Source organism: Triticum aestivum, chromosome 5B, assembly GCF_018294505.1.
Source record: "Triticum aestivum cultivar Chinese Spring chromosome 5B, IWGSC CS RefSeq v2.1, whole genome shotgun sequence".
Classification (NCBI taxonomy): domain Eukaryota; kingdom Viridiplantae; phylum Streptophyta; class Magnoliopsida; order Poales; family Poaceae; genus Triticum; species Triticum aestivum.
This window is the reverse complement of record NC_057807.1, coordinates 537,851,529-537,877,270: the sequence shown is the minus strand read 5'-3', so window position 1 is coordinate 537,877,270 and position 25,742 is coordinate 537,851,529. Positions and strand designations below refer to the sequence as shown.

The 25,742-nt window shown below is 46.3% G+C and overlaps 1 pseudogene; it reads left to right on the top strand.

The window, feature by feature from the left end:
• Positions 1-7,860: 7,860 nt before the first annotated feature.
• Positions 7,861-11,578, top strand: LOC123114988 (uncharacterized; annotated as a pseudogene).
• Positions 11,579-25,742: the final 14,164 nt, after the last annotated feature.

Sequence of the window (25,742 nt, the reverse complement as noted above, 5' to 3'; positions counted from 1 at the left end):
GGAGTAGTTAGGAGGATCCCAGGCAGGAGGCCTGCGCCTCTTTCGATCTGTATCCCAGTTTGTGCTAGCCTTCTTAAGGCAAACTTGTTTAACTTATGTCTGTACTCAGATATTGTTGCTTCCGCTGACTCGTCTATGATCGAGCACTTGTATTCGAGCCCTCGAGGCCCCTGGCTTGTATTATGATGCTTGTATGACTTATTTATGTTTTAGAGTTGTGTTGTGATATCTTCCCGTGAGTCCCTGATCTTGATCGTACACATTTGCGTGCATGATTAGTGTACGATTAAATCGGGGGCGTCACACCCCCTGGCCTCACGAACCGGGACTTATTAGACGATATTACCGTTATAAATCTGGGACTTATTAGATGTATCTTCACAATGGATGTACATTGGGAATAAAACACTTTCGGGAAGGGTGATGTTAAGGAGCAACACTCAACTAAATTCTAGGAAACATGCTCTGTATAAAGAGATTGGACCACAAGTACCTACTTCATGTTGGACAACTCCCTTGGATGAAAACAAAATAATTTGACCCAGTTCCATACCATGAGTTTTTCCAACTCATGCCAGTGTTCATTTTAAACCGATGGACCATCCTTCCAAATAACAATACACACGTTATAAGAAAACCATCCAGATATAACAATTTCGTTGAATTACACTTTGATAGCTGGGTAGATCAACCGATCACATGTTTGAATCGCAGGCAAATACGATTGAGCATAGCTAAAGTAAAGCGAAGCAAATACAGGATTCAGATAACTTAACGGAACAATTTAAACATTTAGGTGACCCCAAAACAATCCAAGCCTTAATCCTAGAGCTTCAAAGTGAGATCAATCCCGTCAGCAGTAGTCTCTTCCGGATTCACTTGACGCACCCCTTGCTGGCGTGCCAGGTGACTTCCATCTCCGGTGCCGGGATAGCCGCTGACGGCCTGCATCAACACTGCAGAAGATGGTTGAGCCGGAGGAAAGCTTGTGCCGGTTTGCCATGGCAACGAAGGCGACATGAAGCGGGGCCTGGGGTAGTAGTGGGCGGAAACCAGGTTGGCATGCAGGCGAGCGTTGTGCAAGTAGGTGGCATACGACGGCGCCCAGGTCATGCACGGCAGGGACCAAGCGGGATGACGCTCCATGCGCGGCTTGCGGTTGTGCACCTTCTGGTGGCTGGCTCGCCCCCGCACGGTCTTGAAAGTGCATGGGCAAAACCTGCACTTAAACGTGCCCACCTGAGCCTCCTTGTTGGAAGACGATGACGAGTCGGCCGGTAGGGTGAACACAGTGGAACCAGACGAGGACACCATCTTTCTAGATTCGTTAGAGATGTGTATGTAAGAACTGATCGTTTTTTGTGCTTGCTTGTAGCCTATGGTGGGGATTTTATAGCAATGAAACGGGCTGAGGGATGGGTCATGTGACTGCTAGCTAAGGATGGAAGTAAACACTTTTTGGATAAACATGCATGGTAGCGTTATTTGTAGGAGTGAAATCATTTTCATAATTCTCCATATAATTACTCACTAATACCTCCTAACTATATGTATTTCCTTTCAATGATGTCATAAATTCTGTTTGCATCCATTAAATTACTCTTTCTCAATCTTAAAAAATGTTTTGCTTTCTCATTAAAAAACTATATTGGACTAATGTATAAACTTGTGATGCTACAGTTGTAGAGTCTACTTCCACTACACGAAAAATGGTAATAGGCTGTTTATTAAAAACACTCGATGAAGCAACATTAAACTCGGCGAACAATTGAAATAATCTTTTCACAATATGCCATTAGCATCTCAGTGAAGAACGAGGATGCTTTTTTTTTAAAGGAGGATGTACCACCAGCCTCTGCATATGACGATGCATGCGGTCATATTATTAATTATTCCCAAAGACCTTACAAGGTAGTACATCCATAAGCCTAAAGCCACCATCTTGGCAACGCCTATTGCTCCTATCCCCTGATGAAGTGGTGCCAAATGTCCGAGTCTAATACCAAACAGACATCGCAGTAAAGCCTAACATCTAAAGTCGGATGCCCCATCCAAGCCACTACCTAGACTGGGTCACACACCGGTCCGGCACACTCCCAGTGAGCACCGCACGCTGCAAGGGCCGTCACCTCCATCTTCTATCGATCCATCCTCAGAGCAGAACTGATGCAATAACCTTACAAGGCCTCTCTGCCATCGACGCCACCACGACGGCAGGCATCGTCGCCCTCCTGCGCGAGTCCGTCAACCCGCATTGAAAGCCGAGCCTCCACTGCGCCACGTTGTCGAGACCCGCCATCATTGATGCGGAAGATGAAACCCCGCTCCGCCTCTGGGTCCTTCCAATCAACACCTGCTCCAAAACGATGCCCTCAAGAGGGAGAACGGCGCCATAGTTTCCGTCATCATCCGACCTGGGAGGCCCAGATCCAGGGTCTCCCCCGAAGCAGATGCCTCCTGGAGGAAGAGGGGCACGCCAACTGCAGCTGCCCAAGAACACGAGCCGTGCCCACGACCAATTAGCTCTCTCAACGGCGCGTTCAAGAAGGACACGATGCCATGAGCGTCGTCGCCCTAGGGTTTTCACCCGAGAAACCATGGAGTGGAAGAACGAGGGTGCTGCCAATCAGAAAACCATTGAAATTCATGTCTGTCCAAGTTAGCTGTGCTAGCCCCGCGAGCCGCGTAAGCCACCTATTGCACGCTCTCTTGCGCGTGTATGTTGAGTATCAAGATTATTTAAAAAAACGTAGATAGTGTAGGATTTATTTTATCTTGCCTTGTACTCCAAGAAGATCATGTACTCCTATGTATATGCGCACGAGACTCAGCAATACAATCAACAATTCCACCAATTCCCTCTCTATTCCTTCTTACATGGTATTAGCCTAACCCCGATCAAAACCCTAGCCGCCGACGCTTCCGCACCGTGCCTTACCTGGACTGTCGATCTCCATGATCGCCACCGGAGGCCACGCCGCCCGTACCTAGGATTTGTCCGCCGTTCGTGTTGACCGTCCGCCCTAGAGAATATTTTCCCGATCCTTTGATCCGGGTTTTCTCTCTCTCGCCGCTCTCATTGATTGGCCTTTCTTTTTGGTTTTTCGATTTAAAATCGGTTTACGCCGCCCCCACCGCCGTCGACCCCACGCGCCTCTACTACAATACTGGCACGATCACCCAGCCTCTCCTCAGACCCAACGGCCTCGCGTGATGCGGCAGACCACGATGGCCTTCATCCGCGCGTCTGTCGGCCCGTCGATCTGCGTTGGCCGTCGCCGCCCTATCCCCGAGTACAGCACATCCTTCACCTATCGAGCAGCGGGCTGCCATCGCGTCACCCATCAGGCCGCAGTGCCGCCGGCCTGTGGTTCTCCCAGCCGCTGCACCGACCCGCGCCGTTGCCGCGTCGCCCTATCGGGCCTTAGCGCAGTGTCACGCGGTCCACGCCGCCGTCCCGAGGTTGTTCCCGTGGTTTTAACGATTCACCCGCTACCGCAGCATCGCTCCTTCGGGTCATAGTACCACGGCCCGCGGTGCACCGCCGCCCCGAGGCTGTTTGCTCCAGGCTATCCCTGTTGCTGCTGGTACTTGTGAGCTGCGTTCGGATTTCCTCAAAGAGGAGAGGAGATGCATTACAGTAAAGATAAATACTTCCCTCAATTATCATTCCTCGTTAACAACACCTGCACATACAAAAGTAAATAGTTGACCCAACGCAAACAAGAGGGTTGTCAATCCCCTTGGCGGTTACTTGCAAGGATTAAATCTTGTAGTGGTAGATATATAAATTGTAAAGATAATATAAAATAAATTTAAAATTGAAAATTGTAAAGATAAAATAAAATAAAATTGAAAATTGTCAATCCCCTGAATTTAAATTAATCTAGTTTGCCAAACCAAACAGATAGATCGAAGAGAAATACAAAGCTATAGCAATCATGCATAAATAAGTTCAGAAAAGACTCAAATGTTTCTCATGAATATTCAGATCATAAATCCACAATTCATCAGATCCCAACAAACTAACCGCAAAAGAAGATTAAATTGGATAAAACTTCAAGGACATCGAGGAGAACATTGCATTGAAGATCAAAGAGAGAGAGAGAAGAAGCCATCTAGCTACTAGCTATGGACCCGTAAGTCTGTTGTAAACTACTCATGCATCATCGGTAGGGCAGCAAGGTTGATGTAGAAGCCCTTCGTGATCGATGTCCCCTACGGAAGAGTATCAAAGAAGGCCTCCAGATGGGACCACGGAAGAACAGAGGCTTGCGGCGGCGGAAAAAGTGTTTCAAGTGGCCCTCTGTTAGTTTGGGAATATTTGTCAATTTATAGAGGTAGAATTAGGTCAAGAGGTGCCATGAGGGGCCCACAAGCTCAGGGGGCATGCCTGGCCCCCCTGGTCGCTCCCCTCGAGCTTGTCTCTCCCTCGTTACTCTTCTGGTCTTCTCCTGAACCATCTAGGATCACTTCTGGTCCAGAAAAAATTAATCCAAAGATTTTTTCCCCATTTGAACTTCATTTGATATTGATTTTCTGAAGAGCCAAAAACAAGCAAAAAAACAAGAAGTGGCACTGGGCACTAATTAATACTACATCCGTCCGGAAAAGCTTGTCCCTCAAATGTATGTAGCTAGCACCAAGTTAGTGCTAGATACATCCATTTGAGAGACAAGATTGGGACAAGTTTTTTCGTGTGGAGGGAGTAGGTTAGTCAAAAATATGATGTAAAATTGCATATAATTGCATATAAAACATTCAAAGATTGATAATAATAGAATGAAACAATAAAAAATATATAGATAGGTTGAAGACGTATCAAGCATCCCCAAGCTCAATTCCTGCTCGTACTCCACACTAGTAGAAAAAGACCCATTTGGCCCGGTTCCAGAGGCCCTTTAGCCCCGGTTCAGGAACCGAGACTAAAGGGTTGGGACTAAAGCCCAACCCGTTTAGTCCCGGTTAACTCACGAACCAGGACATAAGGGGCTCCACGTGGCCACAGTGGGGCGCCCAGGCAGGAGGTCATTTAGTCCCGGTTGGTAATTTCAACCGGGACCAATAGGCCTCCACGCATCAGCAGCTGGCAGGAGCTGGTTTTTTAAAATGGGGGGGGGGTGGAGGGTTCATTTAGTGGTTTCATATTGTATTAGCTAGTTAATAGAGAGAAGTGCCTTCTCTTATCTCGGTGCTTGGTCGACGCTAGCTACAATACATATAGAGAGAAGTGTCCTCTCTTATGCTACTATAATTTTGTGGAGTGCAACAGAGAGGAAAACATTTCTACTTAATTAAACATCTCATTGCATAACAACTTCACTTCCAGTACATAACACCTTGACAATGCTTAAACAACTGTAGTACATAACAGGTTCAGCGTACTGAACATAAACATTAACACTTGTCTAACTGACACTCACCGCATTTCTTCATTTCTGCATCTCCTTCATCTTCTTGATGCGGTCAGAGCGGCGAATGCCGACACGGATGTAGGTCTCCGCCTCGATTGGCATGCTCATGTTGCCGAGATGCGGGATCCCCGGCGCAACCATGTACAGGTCATCGCGGGCAGGCGGCTGTAGCTGCTGCGCCACCTCCACCACGACTGCTCCTGCTCGCTGTCATCCTCCACCTCCACCACCACGTCCGCACCTGGCTCCTCCTCCTCCTCCTCACTGCTCTCTCCCTCGCTGTCAGAGTGGACAATCACCTACTTCACTGCAGCTGGTCTGGCAACCATGATGCCGAAAAGACCTTCCACTGGAGCTGGAGGGGCGCGACAGCGGGAGCGGTACTCATACCACCTAGCACGCTGACGCAGATATGGTGAGTTTTCTGCTTCATTCATAGCCCAAAGGAAAACAACGACATGAGGAATTCCACAGCCGTCGGGGAACATCATCTTCTTCTCATCATCCGTAGCCACGGCGATGAGGCCCCTAGCGTGGTCGACGCACATCTACAAGCTGGGAAACCTATTGCAGGTCTCTTCTACGTCTGCCCTTTTCTCTGCATCTCCCTTGAAGAATTTGCTGACAGTCTCCTCCCATCGATCTTGAGCACGGTGAAAAGATCTTGTAGACGACCTCTTCTTAGGCGCCATGGCCGGCGTCGAGAAGCGACGGCAGTGGTCGGATGAGTTGTTTATCCCCTGAATCAAGCCCAAGTGACCAAAATATTATTTAATCTTATCTAGAACAATAAAAGCACAAAGAATTATTCAAAGACCAAAATGATATTTTGTAAGTGCATTTGTAAGTGCATTTTTTAAGTGCATTTTTTGTCAGCCAAGTGACAGTAGTACATGACCAACAAATTAGCAAACTAGAATATAACATCATATTTGTAAGTGTATTTTTTTAAACATCATATTTGTATTGTCATGTACCAATTTTTTTAAGCATCCTATATATTAATTGTGAAAAAGAACATAATGCAGTCGCTTACAATGGCAATGCTAGATGTTAGTTCTTGGAATCTTCTTATACTGAATTATCTAGAATATAACATCGGTCATTCTACATTCATCGATGTTGTCCATTGAAACATATCATCGAGAGGGGAAGTCAACCGCCAGTTATCACTATACACCAACGTCGGGTATTTTCTCAAATAACCGAGAGGCACAAATCTACAATCGGCATTTCCTCTCATAGGTGAGAGTTTTGTTTTGACCTTCAGCTATTAAAAATCAAACCCTCTTTTATATTATCTACCCTTTTTATCAATGCAATCATCATATATATGCACAAAAAAATGAAAAATTAGGACATATCATCATACATACACATACATATCATCATATACACTACATATCATCTGTGAAAAAATTCATCATATATATATATAAAAGGACAGAGAGGAGGCCGGAGGCCGGCCGGACCGAACAGGGAGTTTTCTATGAACCAAAAGAATGCCACATAACATGTCCGATGACCGGACCACCTCTCCGATGACCAGCACACCATCGGTCCCGTCTTCCCTGGTTCCTCGCCGAGCGCCACGAAGAGGAAGAGGTAACCTGACCTGTAACCCCGCCAAACTGAGATGATTCAGTGCTAGACTTAGATAGGTGATCTAGAGATCTAGTGTTTGAACAAGAAACTTTCTGAATTTTCTGAACTTATGTAAGAGTTTCTGAATTTTCTGAACTTATGTAAGAGTTTCTGAATTTTCTGAACTAATGTATCTAGAGTTTCTGAATTTTCTGAACTAATGTAATAGTTTCAGAAGATGTAGTTCTAGAGAGTAGACAGTATGTGCAGAACAAGGTTTTCTATGCGACAACAAGAAGAAGATGAATTATTTGCACTTGATGGTTGATGTACTGACTGTAGATATTTATGTGCTGTTTTTTTTGTAGAGAATGGTGAAGGAGAAGGGGAATGAGAAGGGAAAGGGTGCTGGTAAGGAGAATGGGAAGCCGAAGGGTGCTGGTAAGGAGAATGGGAAGGCAAAGGCAAAGGAAAAGAGCTTGAATTACCTAATTAGGCAAGATTCGGCGCTGCCTCCTCTAGTTCCGAGGAAGAAGAGCAAACCTAAGGTGCAGATTAAGAAGGCGAAAGACTTTCCCAACGCCCCAATGGGAGAGTTGATTTGTAGGTTAAAAAACACCCTCCGCCTCCTCCGCGTCTCCTCGACCGCACCGGTGCCGGCGTGCGTGCCACGGAAGCCACTGCCTACGGCTCGGCAACTGGCTCCGAGCTGCCTCATGCATCTACTATTGTATGATTGCTTTACTTGATGCTTGATGTGTTTTCCATATAACCATATAGGTGTTGTTTTCCTTATTTGTGCGCTCATGTGTGTTAGGTGGTAGAGGACGAGGAGAAGGAGGAGGACGACGAGGACGAGGACATGGATGAGGACAAGGACAAGGAATATGCGGAGCAGAATCTGTTTATGGTTCCACCATTGCAAGCGGGTGCTGATATGTCGGATGATGATATCAAAGAGTGAGTTGAGGAACTACTTAGAGGATGCGGTTGAACCTCGTAACAAGGCTCTTGATCTTCTTGGTTGGTGGAAAGTCAATGCTCCTAGGTACCCAATTATGGCCAAGATAGCCAGGAGGTTCCTTACTATCCCGGCTACCTCCGTGTCTTCAGAATCTACCTCCAGCACAACCGGAAGGATTTTAGGTATGTCAACTCGTACTAATGAACTTTGGATATAAACTTGTCAAGTTCTCATCCTCAAACTAGTTTGTCTACTTGTGTGTATTAGATGACTACAGGAGTTCTTTAAAACCGGTTATGGTGGAGGCATTAGTTTGTGGTGCAAGTTATATCAAGGGTGCTCACGTTGACTTGAATCTGGTGGTATGTTTGCCATCTTTTCCTTACCTTTTTCTTTCTTTCTTTTTTGGTCTTGTTGTGATGTGAGCATTTGTCGAACTTCCACACTTGTAGCCGAGGGATGAGAATGACGAGGATGATGTTGAAACCATCAAGTTACCCATCGTGGAGGAGATCAACGATTGGTAACAATTCTTTCTACATGTTTCACTTGGCATACGATACCAAACATTATTTATGTGAATGTTGCTTATCTTGTAGATGCTCATCATGTGGATGTTGATCTTGATCTTGCTATTTTGGAGATGAATGTCAAAGTGATCTTTCTCATGGGAAGGCTACTTTTGCATTTGGGTTATGTTCGAACTTGTCAAGTCATGAACTGTGAAATGTCACAACTAGCTTGGAGATGAACCTCTCATTTGTGTTATGTTCAACTTGCCAATTGACATGGACTTGAAATTGTCATTGCAAGTTTGTAATCGTGTCGTTCAATGATGATAAGACATTATGTTTGTGGATGTGGTATTTGTGTTGCTTAACCTGATTTGTACTATGTTTGCTGTCAAAATCAGTTGTTTTGATGTCCAAAAAACAAAGGAAATGCTGTCCGAATTTAGTTATTTTTACTGTCCAAATTTAGTCTAGTGCCTGCTGTTTAAATGAATTGTTTGTGGATGTGATATATCTGTTGTTCCTGTCCAAACTTATCTGAAAATGTAGTGAGGAGTGATGACTTATCATATTACATCCATTCGTAAGCTTGTCACTATGTGATGCCTAAACAGTAGCTAAACTTATCTACTTGTTGTTGCACTTTTGCTTTATTTACTCTCCAAAATCAACAGATGCCTAAACTGATGACTAGTCTGTTGCATGTTCTTGCTCCTTCTCTGAATAATAGGACCGGCAGCATGCATATGTCCACGTACAATCAGTAGCTCAGCTAGTTTCGCTCAAGACCAGGTCATGGGATGGATCGTGCGATCGGCAGCTACCTGCAACTGCATAAACAACAGCTAAATATGACCTAAACGCAGCAAAATACAGTCTGCCAGGCAAGGTGACTGGCCGGTCCATTCGGTCCTCTCGGGCTTGACCTAGCTGACCACCAAACGGTCCGGTCCCAGAAAAGCAGCTCGTTGGACAGCTCGGTCCGCCGGCGGCCGGTCCAAGTGACGGCTCGGACCGGGACCGGACCGGCCCGGACCGTATCCACCCTGAGTCACGCACCCGGCCTCGTCGACCAGCGCCAACCACCCACGCGATGAGCCGCACAGTATCTTGCCTCGCAGCGACGGGAGGTTCCTCATCAAGGTCGTCTCCCCGTCGTCTGCCGCTGTGAAGAAAGTGACGGCGATGTCCGGTGAGTTGGGGCAGAAGGGCAGCATCATCAGCATCGGCGCCAAGTACTTGGTGAACGGCAGCGCGGCGCGCCATCCGGGCACATGGACCGGAAGTTGAAGGCGTCCCGCCGCGAGTGGAGCATCTTGCCGATGTGCTGCAGGAGCTCCTCCGGCAGACTGCTCCAGTCCCGATACTCGTCCAGAAGAACAGGTCTGGGGCCGTCGCCGTCGAGAGGAGTCGGCACGTCATATGGATGGAGATGGATTTGATCGGGAGCAAGAGTAGATTTCAACGTATGGGCATCAGATGGGCAGATGGATCGATCATGGAGGAGCTGATGATAAAATATATTGGAAAGTTTTCACGCGCAAGAGAGGAAGAGGAATGCATTGAAACGTGCCTAGCTGTTCTCCTCTGGCGTGCGTGAGTGAACGCGCTCGCGTTTTCTTCTTTCTATAAATTTGAGTCGTGTGTTTCTGACCTTTTTGTTACGGTTTTTTTCTCTGTTTTCTTCTGAGTCGACCTAGATTTCCTTATGTCTAAATTAAATTGATTGTTTTTTTTGCGGGAAAAATTAAATTGATTGTTGAAAATACAATTTCCATCATTCCAGGCAAAGTGCATTTTTTTATTGAATGGGCGTTGCATTTTTACAAATTTAGTGCTTGGACATGATTTTTAGGACTAGCACAACAATTATTTTAAACACCGAAACTTTGGGGTTGCAACAAACATCCTCCCATAGTGACGGCGATGTTATTTTTCCATAAAAGGAATCCGGTTCCAATCCCATTTCGGTGCTGCTTGCTTCGGCGTGTCTTCATAAGATAAGCATCAACCGTTGACTTCTTGGACAGTTCCTTATTTTGAGGCTTTGCGGCGAGTGAGTTCCAGCACACTACTGACTCACTCGTGCTACATGAGGGAAACCCAGCATTATGCACACATTTCCTAGCCCAACCTTTTCCGATCTAGATCTAGGTGCCCAGGCCATGGCCGGCCACCGCAAGAATTCCCAGAGGGGATCCCCGTAGGCGGCCGAGATTGACGTCCTCCTGGACGAGCTTCTCGAGCTGGTGTTCATGCGCCTCCCCTTGCCCGCCCAGCTCGTCTGTGTTGCGAGCACCTGCAAGCGCTGGCGCCGCGTAATCGCAGGTGACAGCGGCGGCTTCCTCCGCCGGTTCAGATCTCTCCACGGCGTACCCGACCATGTCGTTGGCCACTACTGCGTTGAGGACGGCTATGGCTCCCCACGCCCGCCTAGCCTTAACCCTGTCTTCATACCTTCCTCCCCCCCTTTGTTATGGGTGGACACCATCATCCATTGAAATCTGGCACTCGACTTCCTCCCGCTGGGGGAATTTTTAGCGATTACCGATGGGAGCTCGCCGACATCCTCGCGGCCTCCTGCCCCTCTTCCATAGGTCGCGGGCGCCACGCCTCCTGATCTGTGATCCCCTGGCCTGGTGCTACAAGGAAATCCCTTGCTCGGCGTGGTTCCATGGCTGCAACATGCTGGGCGCTTTCCTCCTCGGCGGCGAGGACGCGGACGCGGGCATCAGCCTCTCAACTTCAGTGTGACGTGCATGGTCTTTCGCCTTCGGGACCGCAATGCCAGGGCATGCGCCTTCTCTTCTACCGCCGGCGGCTGGACCTCCGCCACCGCACTTAGCAGCAAGCCAGTCTTCCCCGACGGGGACTTGGACCCCATCCATTTCGCAGGGAGCAACGATTGGTCCGCCTACTGGACGGTCGGAGACATCACTGTTATTGTTCTGGACGAGGACGCCGCCGAGCTCCTCTCTTTTGTCATGCCAGACAATTAGGAGGACGCCGCGCTTCGGGAGAAGTGCCACGACAGCAGATGTCGTGGCCACCTGCGATCCAAGCTTTCTTATCCTAGCTGCATTGGTTTGGTGGGCTGCGGATAGGCCATAGGTTCTGGACTCCTCAATCGGCCGTTTATTGTGATGATCATAGTGCACCATATCATATGTGTGTTCTCTAGGCATCAAGTGGGAAACAGTTTGAGAAGTTCTATTGCGTTTGTTTGTAATCGTATACAAATTCAGTACATTGGATTGTTTCTTATTGCTGTTTTGAACACTTATTTGTTTTTAAGATTACTTTCATAAACCTGAAACTGTTTGTAGCTATTTTGAACGTTTATCCGTTCTTAAGATTTCTTTCATATACATGGAATTGCTTGTTTAACTAGGAGAGGGGGTTTGCCGATGAAGTATTTTTTTTGGGGGGGGGGGGGGGGGGGGGGGGTGTTCCTAGGACCCGCTACAAATCTGATGTTGGAGTTTTAATTATGGCACGCCGAACATTTTTTATGGCAAATTGCTTGTCAGGCATGTGACACGTAATTTGTCATAAACACTTTCGATTTGCCATACTTAAAAATCTGACGTCATATTAGCATTTATGTTTTCCTGTTCATAACACTAAACTTCGAACAGTGACCGAAGAAATACTGATGAGAGGATAGACAAGAAGTTGGATAGCTGGCGGTACAAATTCCTTGGATGGTAAATTGGTTCTATTGTAGTCCAGCTTAAACAATATTCCATGCTCATATTGTATGATATCTCTGTTTGAAATTCCTGAAACAGCTTTACGGTGGCAAGGTAGCAAAAATTATCTCATAGATATCTGGTTAGTTGGTCGTCCGTGTTGCCACCCTATAGGCAGGGTGTCCTATGGATTATAGATCTAGAGGTCAGGAATGATCAACTATTGCTGATGTAAAAGTCAAACCTGATCCATCACATTCTATGTATGTTCTACCTACAAACCCTGATGGGCTACCCCGGCCATACGAGCCATCTGAGCGCGCGAGCGATCTATGGCCGCCCGATCTTTTTACTTTGGTTGCTTAGCTGCTTGGCCGTTCATCCATTTTCCACACACGCGCTTGAGCTGATGCTGGATGACTAGTGGGTCGTTCTCCTATGGTGCAAAGGGATAGTGGCTAGCTGGTTTTTCTCTGGTTTGATGTACGCGAACTAGGAGGTGTGGGGTAGATCGCGTTGAGTGTGGTGAAAACCCTAGCACCGATACCTCTCGTCCTTGACGCATGCTCTCCACCACCATTGCTCCTTCTCCTCCTCGCTTCTCTGCTCCTCCGCTCTCGAAACCTGAATGCATGGTTGCCGCCGCCTCAGCTTTCTCTATCTTCCCGTAGGACAACACCCTCACTTTCTCCATTCATCGAGCCATCCCCGGATTTAGGCCTCCATTTTTGTGTGATTAAGCCTCCTTCTTTTTAATGTGTTTTGACACTGGAGGTTACACGGTCGATTGCTTTTTTGTGTGCATCACTTGAATTGGGTTGAGCTGTTCTCGCACGTAACACACCTAGGAATGGATCCAAAGGCAGCACACATGAATGATTCACCCCTTGCAGGTGGGCCCACCAGAGACCCCTAAAGCCCCGATGCAACATGAGCCAATACTCCTAGGGAGCTTAGAATCTTAGAAGATATGAACGAAAGTGACAGGGATGCATGCCAATTAGGCGGGTCATTAAGTTGTCTTTTGGTCTGCATGTATGAATCCCATCTGCCTATAGTTCCTTTGAAGCAAACTTAATTGGACTATAATTCCTTTGAAGCAAACTTCATTGGACTAATCTCGCATGAGATAATCAAACAGATAAGCTAATCTGGTAGCTTAGGTACTGTATCTGTAAGGAGATTAAGGTCACTAATTCTACATGATAAGTGTACACCATCCTCGACACCTTGGTATCGTAAGTTCATGCCACGTTGTCAGTTTGCATCATTCATTATGCAGAATAAATTTAGTTAATCTTATACCCTTTGGTATTGTCAAGTTCATGTCATGTTTTCAGTTTACATCATTCATTCTTCCATGGTGCCTCTCATTGTATACTTGGTTCATGATATATTGGCCCATGAAGGCGCCCGCCTCATCATGCACAATGGATAGTTGCTTCATCAGCAGCCTCGTTCTCCTCCCCACAAGTCTGCAACCCTTTGTCAATCACATCTTAATTCAAACTCCATCTTTGCCCCTCCTCCAGCTTAACGGTGATGCAGCCGGTGTAGCCCAACAACTTGGCCAAGGCGCTGACATGCTGGACTTAGGGAAGAGGGTGCCGGGCAGGAGCCCAGTCTTGAAGAGTCAGATGAATTGCTTGGTGAATTAGTAGATGCCCTCATTGCAGTACACGAGGACTACAGTTGGCAGTGGGAGGGGATCAGAGGGAGTTGACATCCTGGACGAACTTGCCGAGGTGGAAGGCGGCCGAGGATCGACTAAAAGGACTTGAGGCGAGCGGATTCAAACCAAATTTAAATTAGATAAAATTATTCAATGGCCATGAATTTTGATAGATCAAAATCCAAAAGAATGTTTAATCTCCTGAAATTTGGATATTTCAGTGTGATCTAGAATTTTTAGCTAGCAAAATTTCCATGGTGCAACTTGCACTTTTTCATTAAGTTGAGGTTTTGTGAAAGAAAGTGTAATTTACATTTCTCATTATGCAAAACTAGGACTCCCCCCTCTCACCATCCTGGATCGTGATCATTGTTGGATCGTCTCCATCTTGGCCAGCCACAATGGCCGGCACTGGTAGACGAGATAGCCTTCGTGACGCTGCTCAACCAATTCACATGCGTCACCATCGCGCTCCCACCGGCCAACAACAAGCTCGGGGCGGCCTACATTATTAGATCACTGTACATGGACATCGACAGACAGTAGGTCATCTGTTCCTTTTCCAAGGAGCATGGTATTATGCTAAGCGAGATGCTGGAGCTACTGTCCACACTGACTCGACATACTACATCTAATGGTGGTCCCACCAGCATAGCCGTCTTCACACAGTCAGCTGAGTCGCGTAGCGGGAGCTTCTGGCAAAGGTGTGTAGGAGGTTGCATGCCATATCAGCGATGCACTTGGAGCCATGCCTGGAGCTTCGAAAGCACCCCTTAACACCTTATTCAATAGAACATTCGCTTACTCTATACAACGAAATCGAGTTGTACTCCACCCCGAACCAAACACCGACACCGCACCCCAACCGAACTGCAGAAACCAGGGGGAAAATCCAGCACCCAACCCACTTCCCACTACTCTTCTCCATGATTCCCCCCACCTCAACCCCAACCCCCCATTATCCCTGCCCATGGTCTTCCTCCCCCAGGTAACCTTCCCCATGATACACCAACTGTGTCGCCCTTCTCTACCTCCCACCACGTAGGCGTCCTCCCCGCCATTGGATCCGCGGGCCATGGTCCCGAAGCCTTCCTATGACGCCGACTTCACACGACACCACGCAATACACACGCCTCGGTGCTACATGAGCACCTGAGCCACGCACGCCACCCTACTACCACCAGTGCCTCCTGCCGTCGTGGATCTTGCCACTCCTCTGTGACTAGTTTCCCTCCACGTGCCACCACGTCCCGGTTGCGTACTATTGCACCCAACTTACATCGATCCCATCCCATGCAAATCTCATGACAGCCGCTGCTAGACCGAAGCTAGCTATTCGATTCCGACACCTCCTGCATTCCGATTTGCTACAAGATCTACCGGCACCACAACCACCCCGTCGCATTGCCTTGACCCCCATAGCAACCAGTCGCCCCACCCCTCTGGTTTCCTCTCCGGACAGCAGCGCCGCCACCACTCCACCTTCCTCTTCCTCCGCTTTCCTCTCAAGGAAATGACGTAGTTCGCCAGAGCAACCCCCGCTGCTCTCTCATCCCCGATACACAGATCACAGGCATCGCAACTATCCGCTTTGCTTTTCCCCTGTTTTGTTTGACCCCTGTTTTATTAATGGTTGTTGATTGAGGAGAAGAGAGAGTCGTGGTAAAGAAGGAAAGACCATGCTGCCATTGCGAAGTCACAAGTGAGCTCCTCTTCTTGAAAAAAAAATCTAAAATTTCCCCTTTTTCCCTGTTTGCTTCTCCGCAAGTTGTGCATCTGGGAAGCGGATGAAATATCTCGGAACTAGGGTTCCAGATCTTGCTTCTTAGTCGAGTTTTACGCAGGTTTGTTGCTGGTGGATAATATCTCGTAGAGCAACAAACAAAGAAGGGGGGGGGGGGGGGCGGATTTATATTTGTTGAAGAAGAGGAGCTCACTTGTGACTCCGCAATGGTAGCAAGGCCCTTCCTTATTTACCATAGGAGGCACCCAATCTTTGAAGCTGCTCAACCAATTCACGTGCGGCACCATCACGCTCCCGTCAGACAACAAGAAACTCTGGGAGGCCTACATTAGATCATTATACATGGACGTCGACGGACAGTGATCGTCCATTCCTTTGCCAAGGACCTTTCTATTATGGTAGGCGATATGCGGGGCATGCTATTTGGCTACATCGTGTTGTCCTCACATTCGTTCTCTGGGAACTACATGGCCATGACGCAGCTCGCTTTATCTTACAGTGTCGCCTTCTGGGCGTCGGGGTGGACATAGTGTAGACGTTGTTCCACGAAGACCTAAATAGCCGCATCAGGTCGGTCATTCCTGGCGATCGGACAAGTCGTTGTGGTCTCCATCTATTACCTTGTCGGTGCTACTTGGAGTCTGTGGCCGTTGCGGAAATGCCTCCGTCCACTAGGAAAGATCTACCCCCCCCCCCCCCCCCCCCGCGCGCAACTACCTGCAAGTGGAGGCAAGCTGGGAAAATGTGTGATGTGCTACAGATTTAGAACCGCCACACCCAGGTCTACATGTGTGATGTTTTCACTGGGAAAATGATGTGGTCTGGACTGAAGGATGTTGGCCATCAGACATTGTTCGTGTCAAATATGAAATATGTTCATGTCAGGTCATTGTGGAGCAAGCATTGCGGGGCTCATTACGAATTCTGACCACAACCAAAACAAGTGATGTGGGCAAAGCGGCCATTCTGGTTTTGCTGGGAGTTGGGTTGGGGTGCAGGTGTTGCGGTTCTAGGAAGTTGTGGGGCACCATACTCTTGCAGTGGTGGTTGCTGAACACGGGGCTTGTTGTTTCCTGAGCTTCCTAGTGCCGGCCTTTTGCGTTTGTGAATGTCTTTTATTGCGTGATGCTTGTCTTCAAGCAGGAGGGCCTTTTTCACCATTTCTAGGAAGTTTGTGAAGTCATAAAACAATAGCCGGTATTGCATTTCTTCACGCAATCCTTCCATAAATCGTTCCATCTTGGCGGCTTCGGTAACTCCTTGAATGGATTGGAGGAGGCATCACGAAATGTTCAATCTGAATGAACATGTCCAGATGGTAGGTCCACGAGCGATCTTGTTTGTCAGTGTATGTGACTAAGCTCACTTTGAGGAAGCCATTGGTGTTCACTGTAGATTTAAAATTAAGAAGACTGACATTTTCTCATCTCAAAGTCGGTTTTGGTTTTGAAAGCTGTACTTCAATTTAGTGAAAGTGCAACTCATCTATAAATATCTCAACTATATTTGGGTGGGTACTGAAACTTTTGTAGCCTCGCTAATTTCAAACCAAATTTAAGTTGGGTAAAATTAGTTAAATTTCAGAAATTTGTGATACATTGAAATCTGATTTATTTATTTTTGTAATTTTGGATATTTTAGTGATGTCTGGAATTTTTATGGTGCAAAAAAAAATTGATCCTGGGTGCAGCTTACACTTTTTCACACAGTTGCATTTTTCTTAAAAGTGCCCATCACATTTTTCAGTAAACTAATTATAATACTCTTCTGAAAGCAACTTAATTAGATATAAGAAAATATCACTTTTATTTTCCGTTGTTCATATTTTCTTTTGTCTAATACAATGTTCGAGAAGTGGAACATGCACTTTCTCACGAAGAGTGGACATTTGCTGCCCCTGGGTGAGGTGCATGACATACCTGAATCTAAGAGATGAAAACAATCGAATATCTCCATATCACTTATGATAGATCATATTACCGTTATAAATCCGGGACTTATTAGATGTATCTTCACAATGGATGTACATTTGGAATAAAGCACTTTTGGGAAGGGTGATGTTAAGGAACAACATTCAACTAAATTCTAGGAAACATGCTCTGTATAAAGAGATTGGACCACAAGCACCTACTTCATGTTGTACAACTCCCTTGGATGAAAACAAAATAATTTGACCCAGTTCCATACCATGAGTTTTTCCAAATAACAATACACACGTTATAAGAAAACCATCCAGATATAACAATTTCGTTGAATTACACTTTGATAGCTGGGTAGATCAACCGATCACATGTTTGAATCGCAGGCAAATACGATTGAGCATAGCTAAAGTAAAGCGAAGCAAATACAGGATTCAGATAACTTAACGGAACAATTTAAACATTTAGGTGACCCCAAAACAATCCAAGCCTTAATCCTAGAGCTTCAAAGTGAGATCAATCCCGTCAGCAGTAGTCTCTTCCGGATTCACTTGACGCACCCCTTGCTGGCGTGCCAGGTGACCTCCATCTCCGGTGCCGGGATAGCCGCTGACGGCCTGCATCAACACTGCAGAAGATGGTTGAGCCGGAGGAAAGCTTGTGCCGGTTTGCCATGGCAACGAAGGCGACATGAAGCGGGGCCTGGGGTAGTAGTGGGCGGAAACCAGGTTGGCATGCAGGCGAGCGTTGTGCAAGTAGGTGGCATACGACGGCGCCCAGGTCATGCACGGCAGGGACCAAGCGGGATGACGCTCCATGCGCGGCTTGCGGTTGTGCACCTTCTGGTGGCTGGCCCGCCCCCGTACGGTCTTGAAAGTGCATGGGCAAAACCTGCACTTAAACGTGCCCACCTGAGCCTCCTTGTTGGAAGACGATGACGAGTCGGCCGGTAGGGTGAACACAGTGGAACCAGACGAGGACACCATCTTTCTAGATTTGTTAGAGATGTGTATGTAAGAACTGATCGTTTTTTGTGCTTGCTTGTAGCCTATGGTGGGGATTTTATAGCAATGAAACGGGCTGAGGGATGGGTCATGTGACTGCTAGCTAAGGATGGAAGTAAACACTTTTTGGATAAACATGCATGGTAGCGTTATTTGTAGGAGTGAAATCATTTTCATAATTCTCCATATAATTACTCACTAATACCTCCTAACTATATGTATTTCCTTTCAATGATGTCATAAATTCTGTTTGCATCCATTAAATTACTCTTTCTCAATCTTAAAAAATGTTTTGCTTTCTCATTAAGAAAACTACTCCCTCTGTTCCTAAATACAAGTCTTTTTGAGGTTTCATTATGGCTACATACGGATGTATACCAGAAAATATCTCGGTTTATGCAAAAAACTCGGCATAGAAAGGAAAAAACCACACGGCTTACACCAGAGGCTCGGCAAAGTACCTGTCACATGGCCATCCTCACCGCACTTGCCAGCTCATCTAACGGCACACTCCATTTATATATTTCTTTTTCATTTTAAATATGCCCTAATGTAAGCCAATTGCTTGATAAAAAAACACTCGACTTACACTTGTGGATTTTATTTCCATGCATTTTTCCATCAGATTATGCACAAAGTATATTTTTCATTTAGTGATTTTTTATTGTATTTTTTCGCAATCTCTTTCCTGCCCATTCTCCCCTGCGAATTCTCAGCCACCCATTATATTCCCTCTACTTATCGCTCTTTCTATCATTACCGCCACTTTGCCATCTCAAAGTTGTCTCCTGATTTTTTTTCCTCATTACACAACCCTAGTGACCCAATGCAAAGTCCCCATGCAAACGGAGGAGTGGTTCTGACACTTCCTCATTATGAGGAGTGGTTTTGACAATGCGAGTAAACAAGTCCATATGGTGGGTGGTAGCGGAGAGGGATCTCGTGTGTGTTTCTCATTCTTAAAAAATGTTTTACTTTCTCATTAAGAAAACTACTCCCTCCGTTTTTAAATATAAGTCTTTTAAGAGGTTTCACTATGGTTACATACGGACGTATATAGACGTAGTTTAGAGCGTAGATTCACCCATTTTGCTCCGTATGTAGTCTTTTATTGAAATCTCTAAAAAGACTTATATTTAGGAACGGAGGGAATATATATTAGACTAATAAACTTGTAATGCTACAGTTGTAGATTCTACTTTCACTACACGAAAATCGCAACATGCTGATTATTAAAAATACACCCGCAAAAAAAAGATTATTAAAAATACTGGATGAAGCAATATTGAACTCGGCAAACAATTGAAACAATCTTTTCACAATATGCCATTAGCATCTCAGTGAAGCACCAGGGTGCTGCCAGTCAGAAAACCATTGAAATGCATGTCCGTCCTAGTTAACTGCACTAGCCCCGCGACCCGAGTTAGCCATCTATTACACACTCTTGCGTGTATACAATTGACACTCAACATGGCTTTAAAGACGGTTCTGTTAGACAACCCTTGGTCAATTTTAGGTTTTCATTACTAGCTTGAGAGGCGTCAAAACAGTCTGGTAGTGAAAAATGTTTTATGACTATTTTAATTTATTTTTTTGCAGCCAACCCTGCTATCAAAATCACAATGAATAGTACACGGCAAGTGATCTATGACCAACCAAACACATAATTGTAGGATTGAAGAGGTGTCAAAGGCCATGGTGAAATCTTCGCTCGGCTTGCCGATGCTGGTAGTGACACATGATAATGGCATCCCCTTTTTGAAGGCATTGCCATGGCCTCTCATCGGTGTCCCTTTTCGAGCACCGGGGGAAACACTAAGTCCGGTTGCCCGGATCGGATGACGTCAGCTTACCAACGTCGTCCCCTTCATGTTGTCTTGGTTGCTCCTGGTGTCTCCGGTGTTGGAATTGACAGTTTTGGGCGGCTTCTCAAGACGTCGGAATTCGGGGTGCAATGTAGGACTCGCCATCGCTTCCTCCATGGCTTCTTCCTCCGGCCCTGTCGAGTCCTGTAATCCACTTGCCCGCTCCTCTAGGCTCTTAATCCGTCCTGGACTTGGGAGTTGTGGCCGCATGACAGAGGTGCCCAGCATTGGTCGTGACACGCTCTAGCTGCTCTGGGTCTCGTCTTCTTACCTTCCATGACTGGAGTTCGGGATAAGCGAGTATGTGATGTGTTGTAACCCCCCCTCCCTCCCCTATGTTACTTCAGAACAGCCCAGAGAAAGTTGGCACCCGCCAACAAATTATCTTAGTTTATACAGGAAACTTGGCATAATCCAGAGTAAGCTGAGCAACCTCAAAATAATATTTGTTGGCAAGGTCCTCGGCATAGCCTAGAGCAAGTTGAGCACCCACCAGAAAACCACTCGGCTTACACCAGAGGCTCGGCAAAGTACCTGTCACATGGCCATCCTCACCACACTTGCCAGCTCATCTAACGGCACACTCCATTTATATATTTCCTTTTCTTTTTAAATATGCCCTAATATAAGCCAAGTGCTTGATAAAAAACACTCGACTTACACTTGTGGATTTTGTTACCATGCATTTTTTCATTAGATAATACACAAAATATATTTTTCATTTAGTGTTTTTTATTGTAATTTTTTTCCCAATCTCTTTCCCGCCCATTCTTGTTAGAGCTAATCTTGATATTTGTATTAGCATGTTTGAGTTTTGCATGTAGTCTAGTCTAGTGTGGTGTTCGTCCGACGAAGGCTTCAGGTGAGCGCGCCAAGGAGGTGAGATGCCAGGATGCCGTGTGAGGCGGCGAGCACGGCGAGATGCCGATGGTGCTGCGTGAGAAGCGGCAAGACGTATCAGAGGCTGGAGCCGTGATGGACTGCATCAAATTGGGTCGGGTGAACCGGCCGGTCGTTCTGTTTGTTGGACTAGCTGTTCATGCGTGAGTTCGTTTAGTCCTAGCCGAGAGTATCGTTGCTAGTAGTTGATGCATGCATGTAGTTGGCCTGCTCACAAGTGGTTACCGAGTCGTGTGCAACGCTGGAGTGATTCCTGGAGTGGAGTACGTGGGAGTTAGTGGCCCGTATGGTGCTCAAGTTGTTATCCTGTACTGGCTATTTAAGCACAACAAATGAATGAGAAAGATGAGGCCGTGAGGGCTGGAGAAAAAGATGTAGCATACGTGTGTCTCACCGGGAGGAAGAGGCAAAGCTAGTTTCCTCTGGTGAGGTATGCGTGCGTGTGTGTGTTGAGTCTTCTTTCTCTTGTGTGTGTTCTTGAGAGAAGAAGGGAGAAACACAAGTGAGAGTTGTGAGAGGAGAGGAAGAAGAAGAAGCGGCACCACGAGGAGGCGGCGTCAACAATTCTCCCCTGCCAATTCTCAGCCGCCCATTATATTCCCTCTACTTTTCGCTCTTTCTATGGTTATGATATCTAAAGTTGCAAGCCCGATCCCCCAACCCCATGTGAGCAAATCTTTTTCCTTCTTTTTTGATAGCCCAGTTTTTTTCTTTTTGACAAGACATGCAAGCAGCCTAGCACTGGAGGGCTGAGGCTTAGTGTGGCCACTCAGGCCATGCGCACCGCGAGAACATGTACGAATAAAAAAATTGACCAATGTACGAACGAAATATTGACTCCGAAAAAGGATGAGATTCTGGTATTGACGTACGAAAACGGACGAATATCTGGGAGGAAGAATATTTCTTCCTTTTAATAGTAGACATAGATAAGGCATAGACTTCTAATATATCTTAACCGTTAAATATTAAATCTAATGGCTAAATTAATCTTGTGTATGTGGATTAACAGGGGTGCCTCCAATTAGTAAATATTTATGATATATGATATAAGATGATGATCTCATTCGCAAATATATGGTTGTAAGAAAAGTTTGCATACCCATGCCTACATTTATTATAAGTGTTTTCAGTTTCAACTTGATTTTGATCAGGTCAAAAGTTTGAATTAATAGTCTTGCAAAAGCTTGGTAGGAACCCCTGACTTTAAGGGTGCCTTCCTCTTGTGGGTTCAATGACTCGGGGTCACCTCTGGGGAAAAGGAGAGAATCATTTCTACTCCTTTACCGGGTCACTAAAGGGACTAATTAGTCGAGTAGGAGGTTGTGCCCTTTACCACTTATGTTAGAGCCTCCATTGTCCGGCCGGATCTTGGACCAGGCTATGACGAGGCGACGAGAGTCCGTTCCCAATGAGGGCCCCATGGCCCGCCATGCTCCCTCCAAGAAGAAGGAGGTTGTATTGCCTTATGAAGAGGAGACGAGCATGGTTGTCATGACTCCCAAAGAGGAGGGGGCTATGATGGCTGCGAGGAGGAGATAGGCAATGCTGCCGAGGAGGAGGACAATGAGTCCTTCAAGGAGAAAGAGGCAATAGGCGAGGAGGACTTCACCGTGCCTTCACCCTCGCAGGGTTTGAATAGGGGCGGAGCGGCTTCCTCCAGTGCGGCAGGAGCTGAAGAGCAACAACAAGGTTCACCGAGAATCGATGAGCCCATTGGGGCTCTGGGTGCCTGTAGTGCATACAGTCCCTATCACGATGGTGAAGCCATCGTAGAAGCACAACGTCCATGTGAAAAGCCAGTAAGTCCCCTGCCTATGTCTTTAACATTACTTCTTGATGATACTCTCTATGTTCCCACCTAAGTCTCACCCATTTAGGCCCGCCCGATGAATTAAGGACGTCAGCGTGGCTTGGGGTTCTGCCGCCGGTGCCTGAAGGCCCCACGCCTAGCGATCGTGATACCACAGGGAATGATTGGGAGCAGCCGTTGGAGACTGCTGCGACCAGAGGGGGTATTATCATTGCCTTTTTTTTCATTTTGAGGCAGGGTGAGAGATAATATTAGTTCTGTCTGCTGGCAATCTGCAATTGCTTCTTCTTCTTTTCTTGTTATTTAGGAGCCCATGGTTGTAATCGGGCAGAAGAAATAGGTCACAGACTTTCTTTCTGCCACAGAGGTGGGGCGAGGAAGTCCCAGGCTGATGTTTCTAAGGCAGCAGACGCCGTAACTGTGAAGGAAGTCGCATCTGGCGCTTTTCATATTGTGGTGTCTCCTGAGGTGTCACCGGTGGAGCCTGCACCCCAGGTCACGCTCCCGCTTGTGCCTCCGTCGAGGGCTGCCGCCCATTCCTCGAAGTCTTAGGACACTTACATGAACATGAGGCACACGAAGGAGAGACGTGTAGTGACGGACTTGGTTGTGGTGTCGTTGGCCTCTCTCTCCCAAAGGGGAGCGAGTAGGGGCCGGACGTGCCGGAGGAGACCAGCGCCATCATGGACGGAGCCATCGAGGAAATAAAGCTTTTCTCATCCACCATCCGGACACTACGCTTGTTGGTAACCCTAGTTCACAGTAAGTATTTCTAATTTTTGCTAGTTGTTTATGGTAGTCATAGCCCCTAGGAATGAGTGTGGTATCAAACTGATATTAGGCTTAGTTTTTGTTGAACTATGTCTGCTTCTTTGTAGCCCTGGAGTTTATTAAATATATGTCTTCATATTGCGGGAAATGGAAGACCGGAACCGCGAGCTGGCCTCCGAGAATTAGGAGCTACAACTACTGCAGGAATGCCTATTAGTGGCGGGTGGGAAAAGGCCAGCAGTTGCGGACCAGCCTCCCAGGGCCGCCCGCTACCGACCTCCCGCCACTGCTATAACCGCATCAGTCGTGGGCGTCTGCCTTTCACTGGTACATTGCTTCCTGCGGTGGGCGACAGTTCCTGGCCGCGACAGAAACCATTGTAGCAGTGGCGGTTCTGCCATAGTGCCCACCACTGGAGAGATAGGCCACAATATACGAATTGTTGGCATTGTGGGTTGACACACATTACTCCAAAAGGCATAGTCATATGATTCTCAATATAACTGAACCAGACTGAATCATTTTGGAAACAAGCAACCAAATAATTAAGTAGCACTTCAAATTTACTCGACTCAAGAAACAAACATCAATGTAACTATTACATCCATCTTAACATACTAATTAACTAATACTTCAGCTACTGATATATTCATGACTTAGACCATATTTCTAAACATGGTCGACGACAACCATCATTTGAAAGTCGTCATGGCTGCTCTTCCTTATGGTGATTCTCACAAGGGTGTCCGTCCTTAGTTCTCTCTTTCCCGTCAAGAACTCCCGCCAGCCGAAATAGTAGTAGGATATGCATCCATCCGATTATGTCTTGTACTGAACACTAGTGACACACCCTGTTGGTACATGGTGTACTCCAGCGATGCCGACAGCGATGATGTCTACTCCGAAAACATCTTCAGAGGTAACTTCTGAACTTCCCATCATTAAGAGCAGATAGAGACCATGCAATGTTAGACATCTCACCATACTTGGTTATGAAAAAAAAAAGACGAAAGAACACAAAACATCTCACCATGACTTTTTTATGACGTTGATTTTTGTCAAAACGGTGCACAGAGGGCTTCCCATGAAGGCCACACTTGATGGTAACATCACAGTAACATTCCGGGTCTCATCCCGAGTAAAATTACTCATTCTTTGAGGAAAAATTGCTGAACTGAATGGACCATCGTCAACATCTTCCTCATCGCCATCATCTTGCTCATCCTCGTCATTCTGGCTGTCATCATCATCTAATTTGTCCTCATCTTCATGGCTGCCCTCATCATCTTGGTGGTCTCCATCATCCTGGTGATCCTGGCTATCATCATGATCCTGGTCATTGTCATCGTCATCGCTGCAAAAATACATTGTCCTTAACATGTTGACCTCTCTATTCATGGAAAATGATATGTACTCTCCTCCGATGAAATTATTTTGTGCAATGTACTGCTCCCATCCATCGCCATATATGACGGTTCTATCCTTTCGTTTACGCACATCCAATTCGAATGTGCGCCCCATATCATCATCAAAGTACATAACATTACCGCTAAAATTGTTGAAATTAACCCTTATGTTGCATGGGATACACTATGCAGAAGTTCATCACTAACAACAAAGTCAGTACAATAATTATACAAATGTTTTGAATATAATATTACTTGATATTAAAGACAATTTGCAGTACAATAATCTACTGCAGTATCCACATTGTCCATACATGGACATTTGCAGATATGGCAGATCTTACGTCTCATGATCCCTAAGAATCATTATGAAGCACTTATTCATTGTAATTTTGAGTGGAAAAAGTGAGTAAGAAGGGTTCGAGACAATTTTGCATGACCTTTGCTGAATATTGAACATATTTTGAGTGCCAGAAATTTGA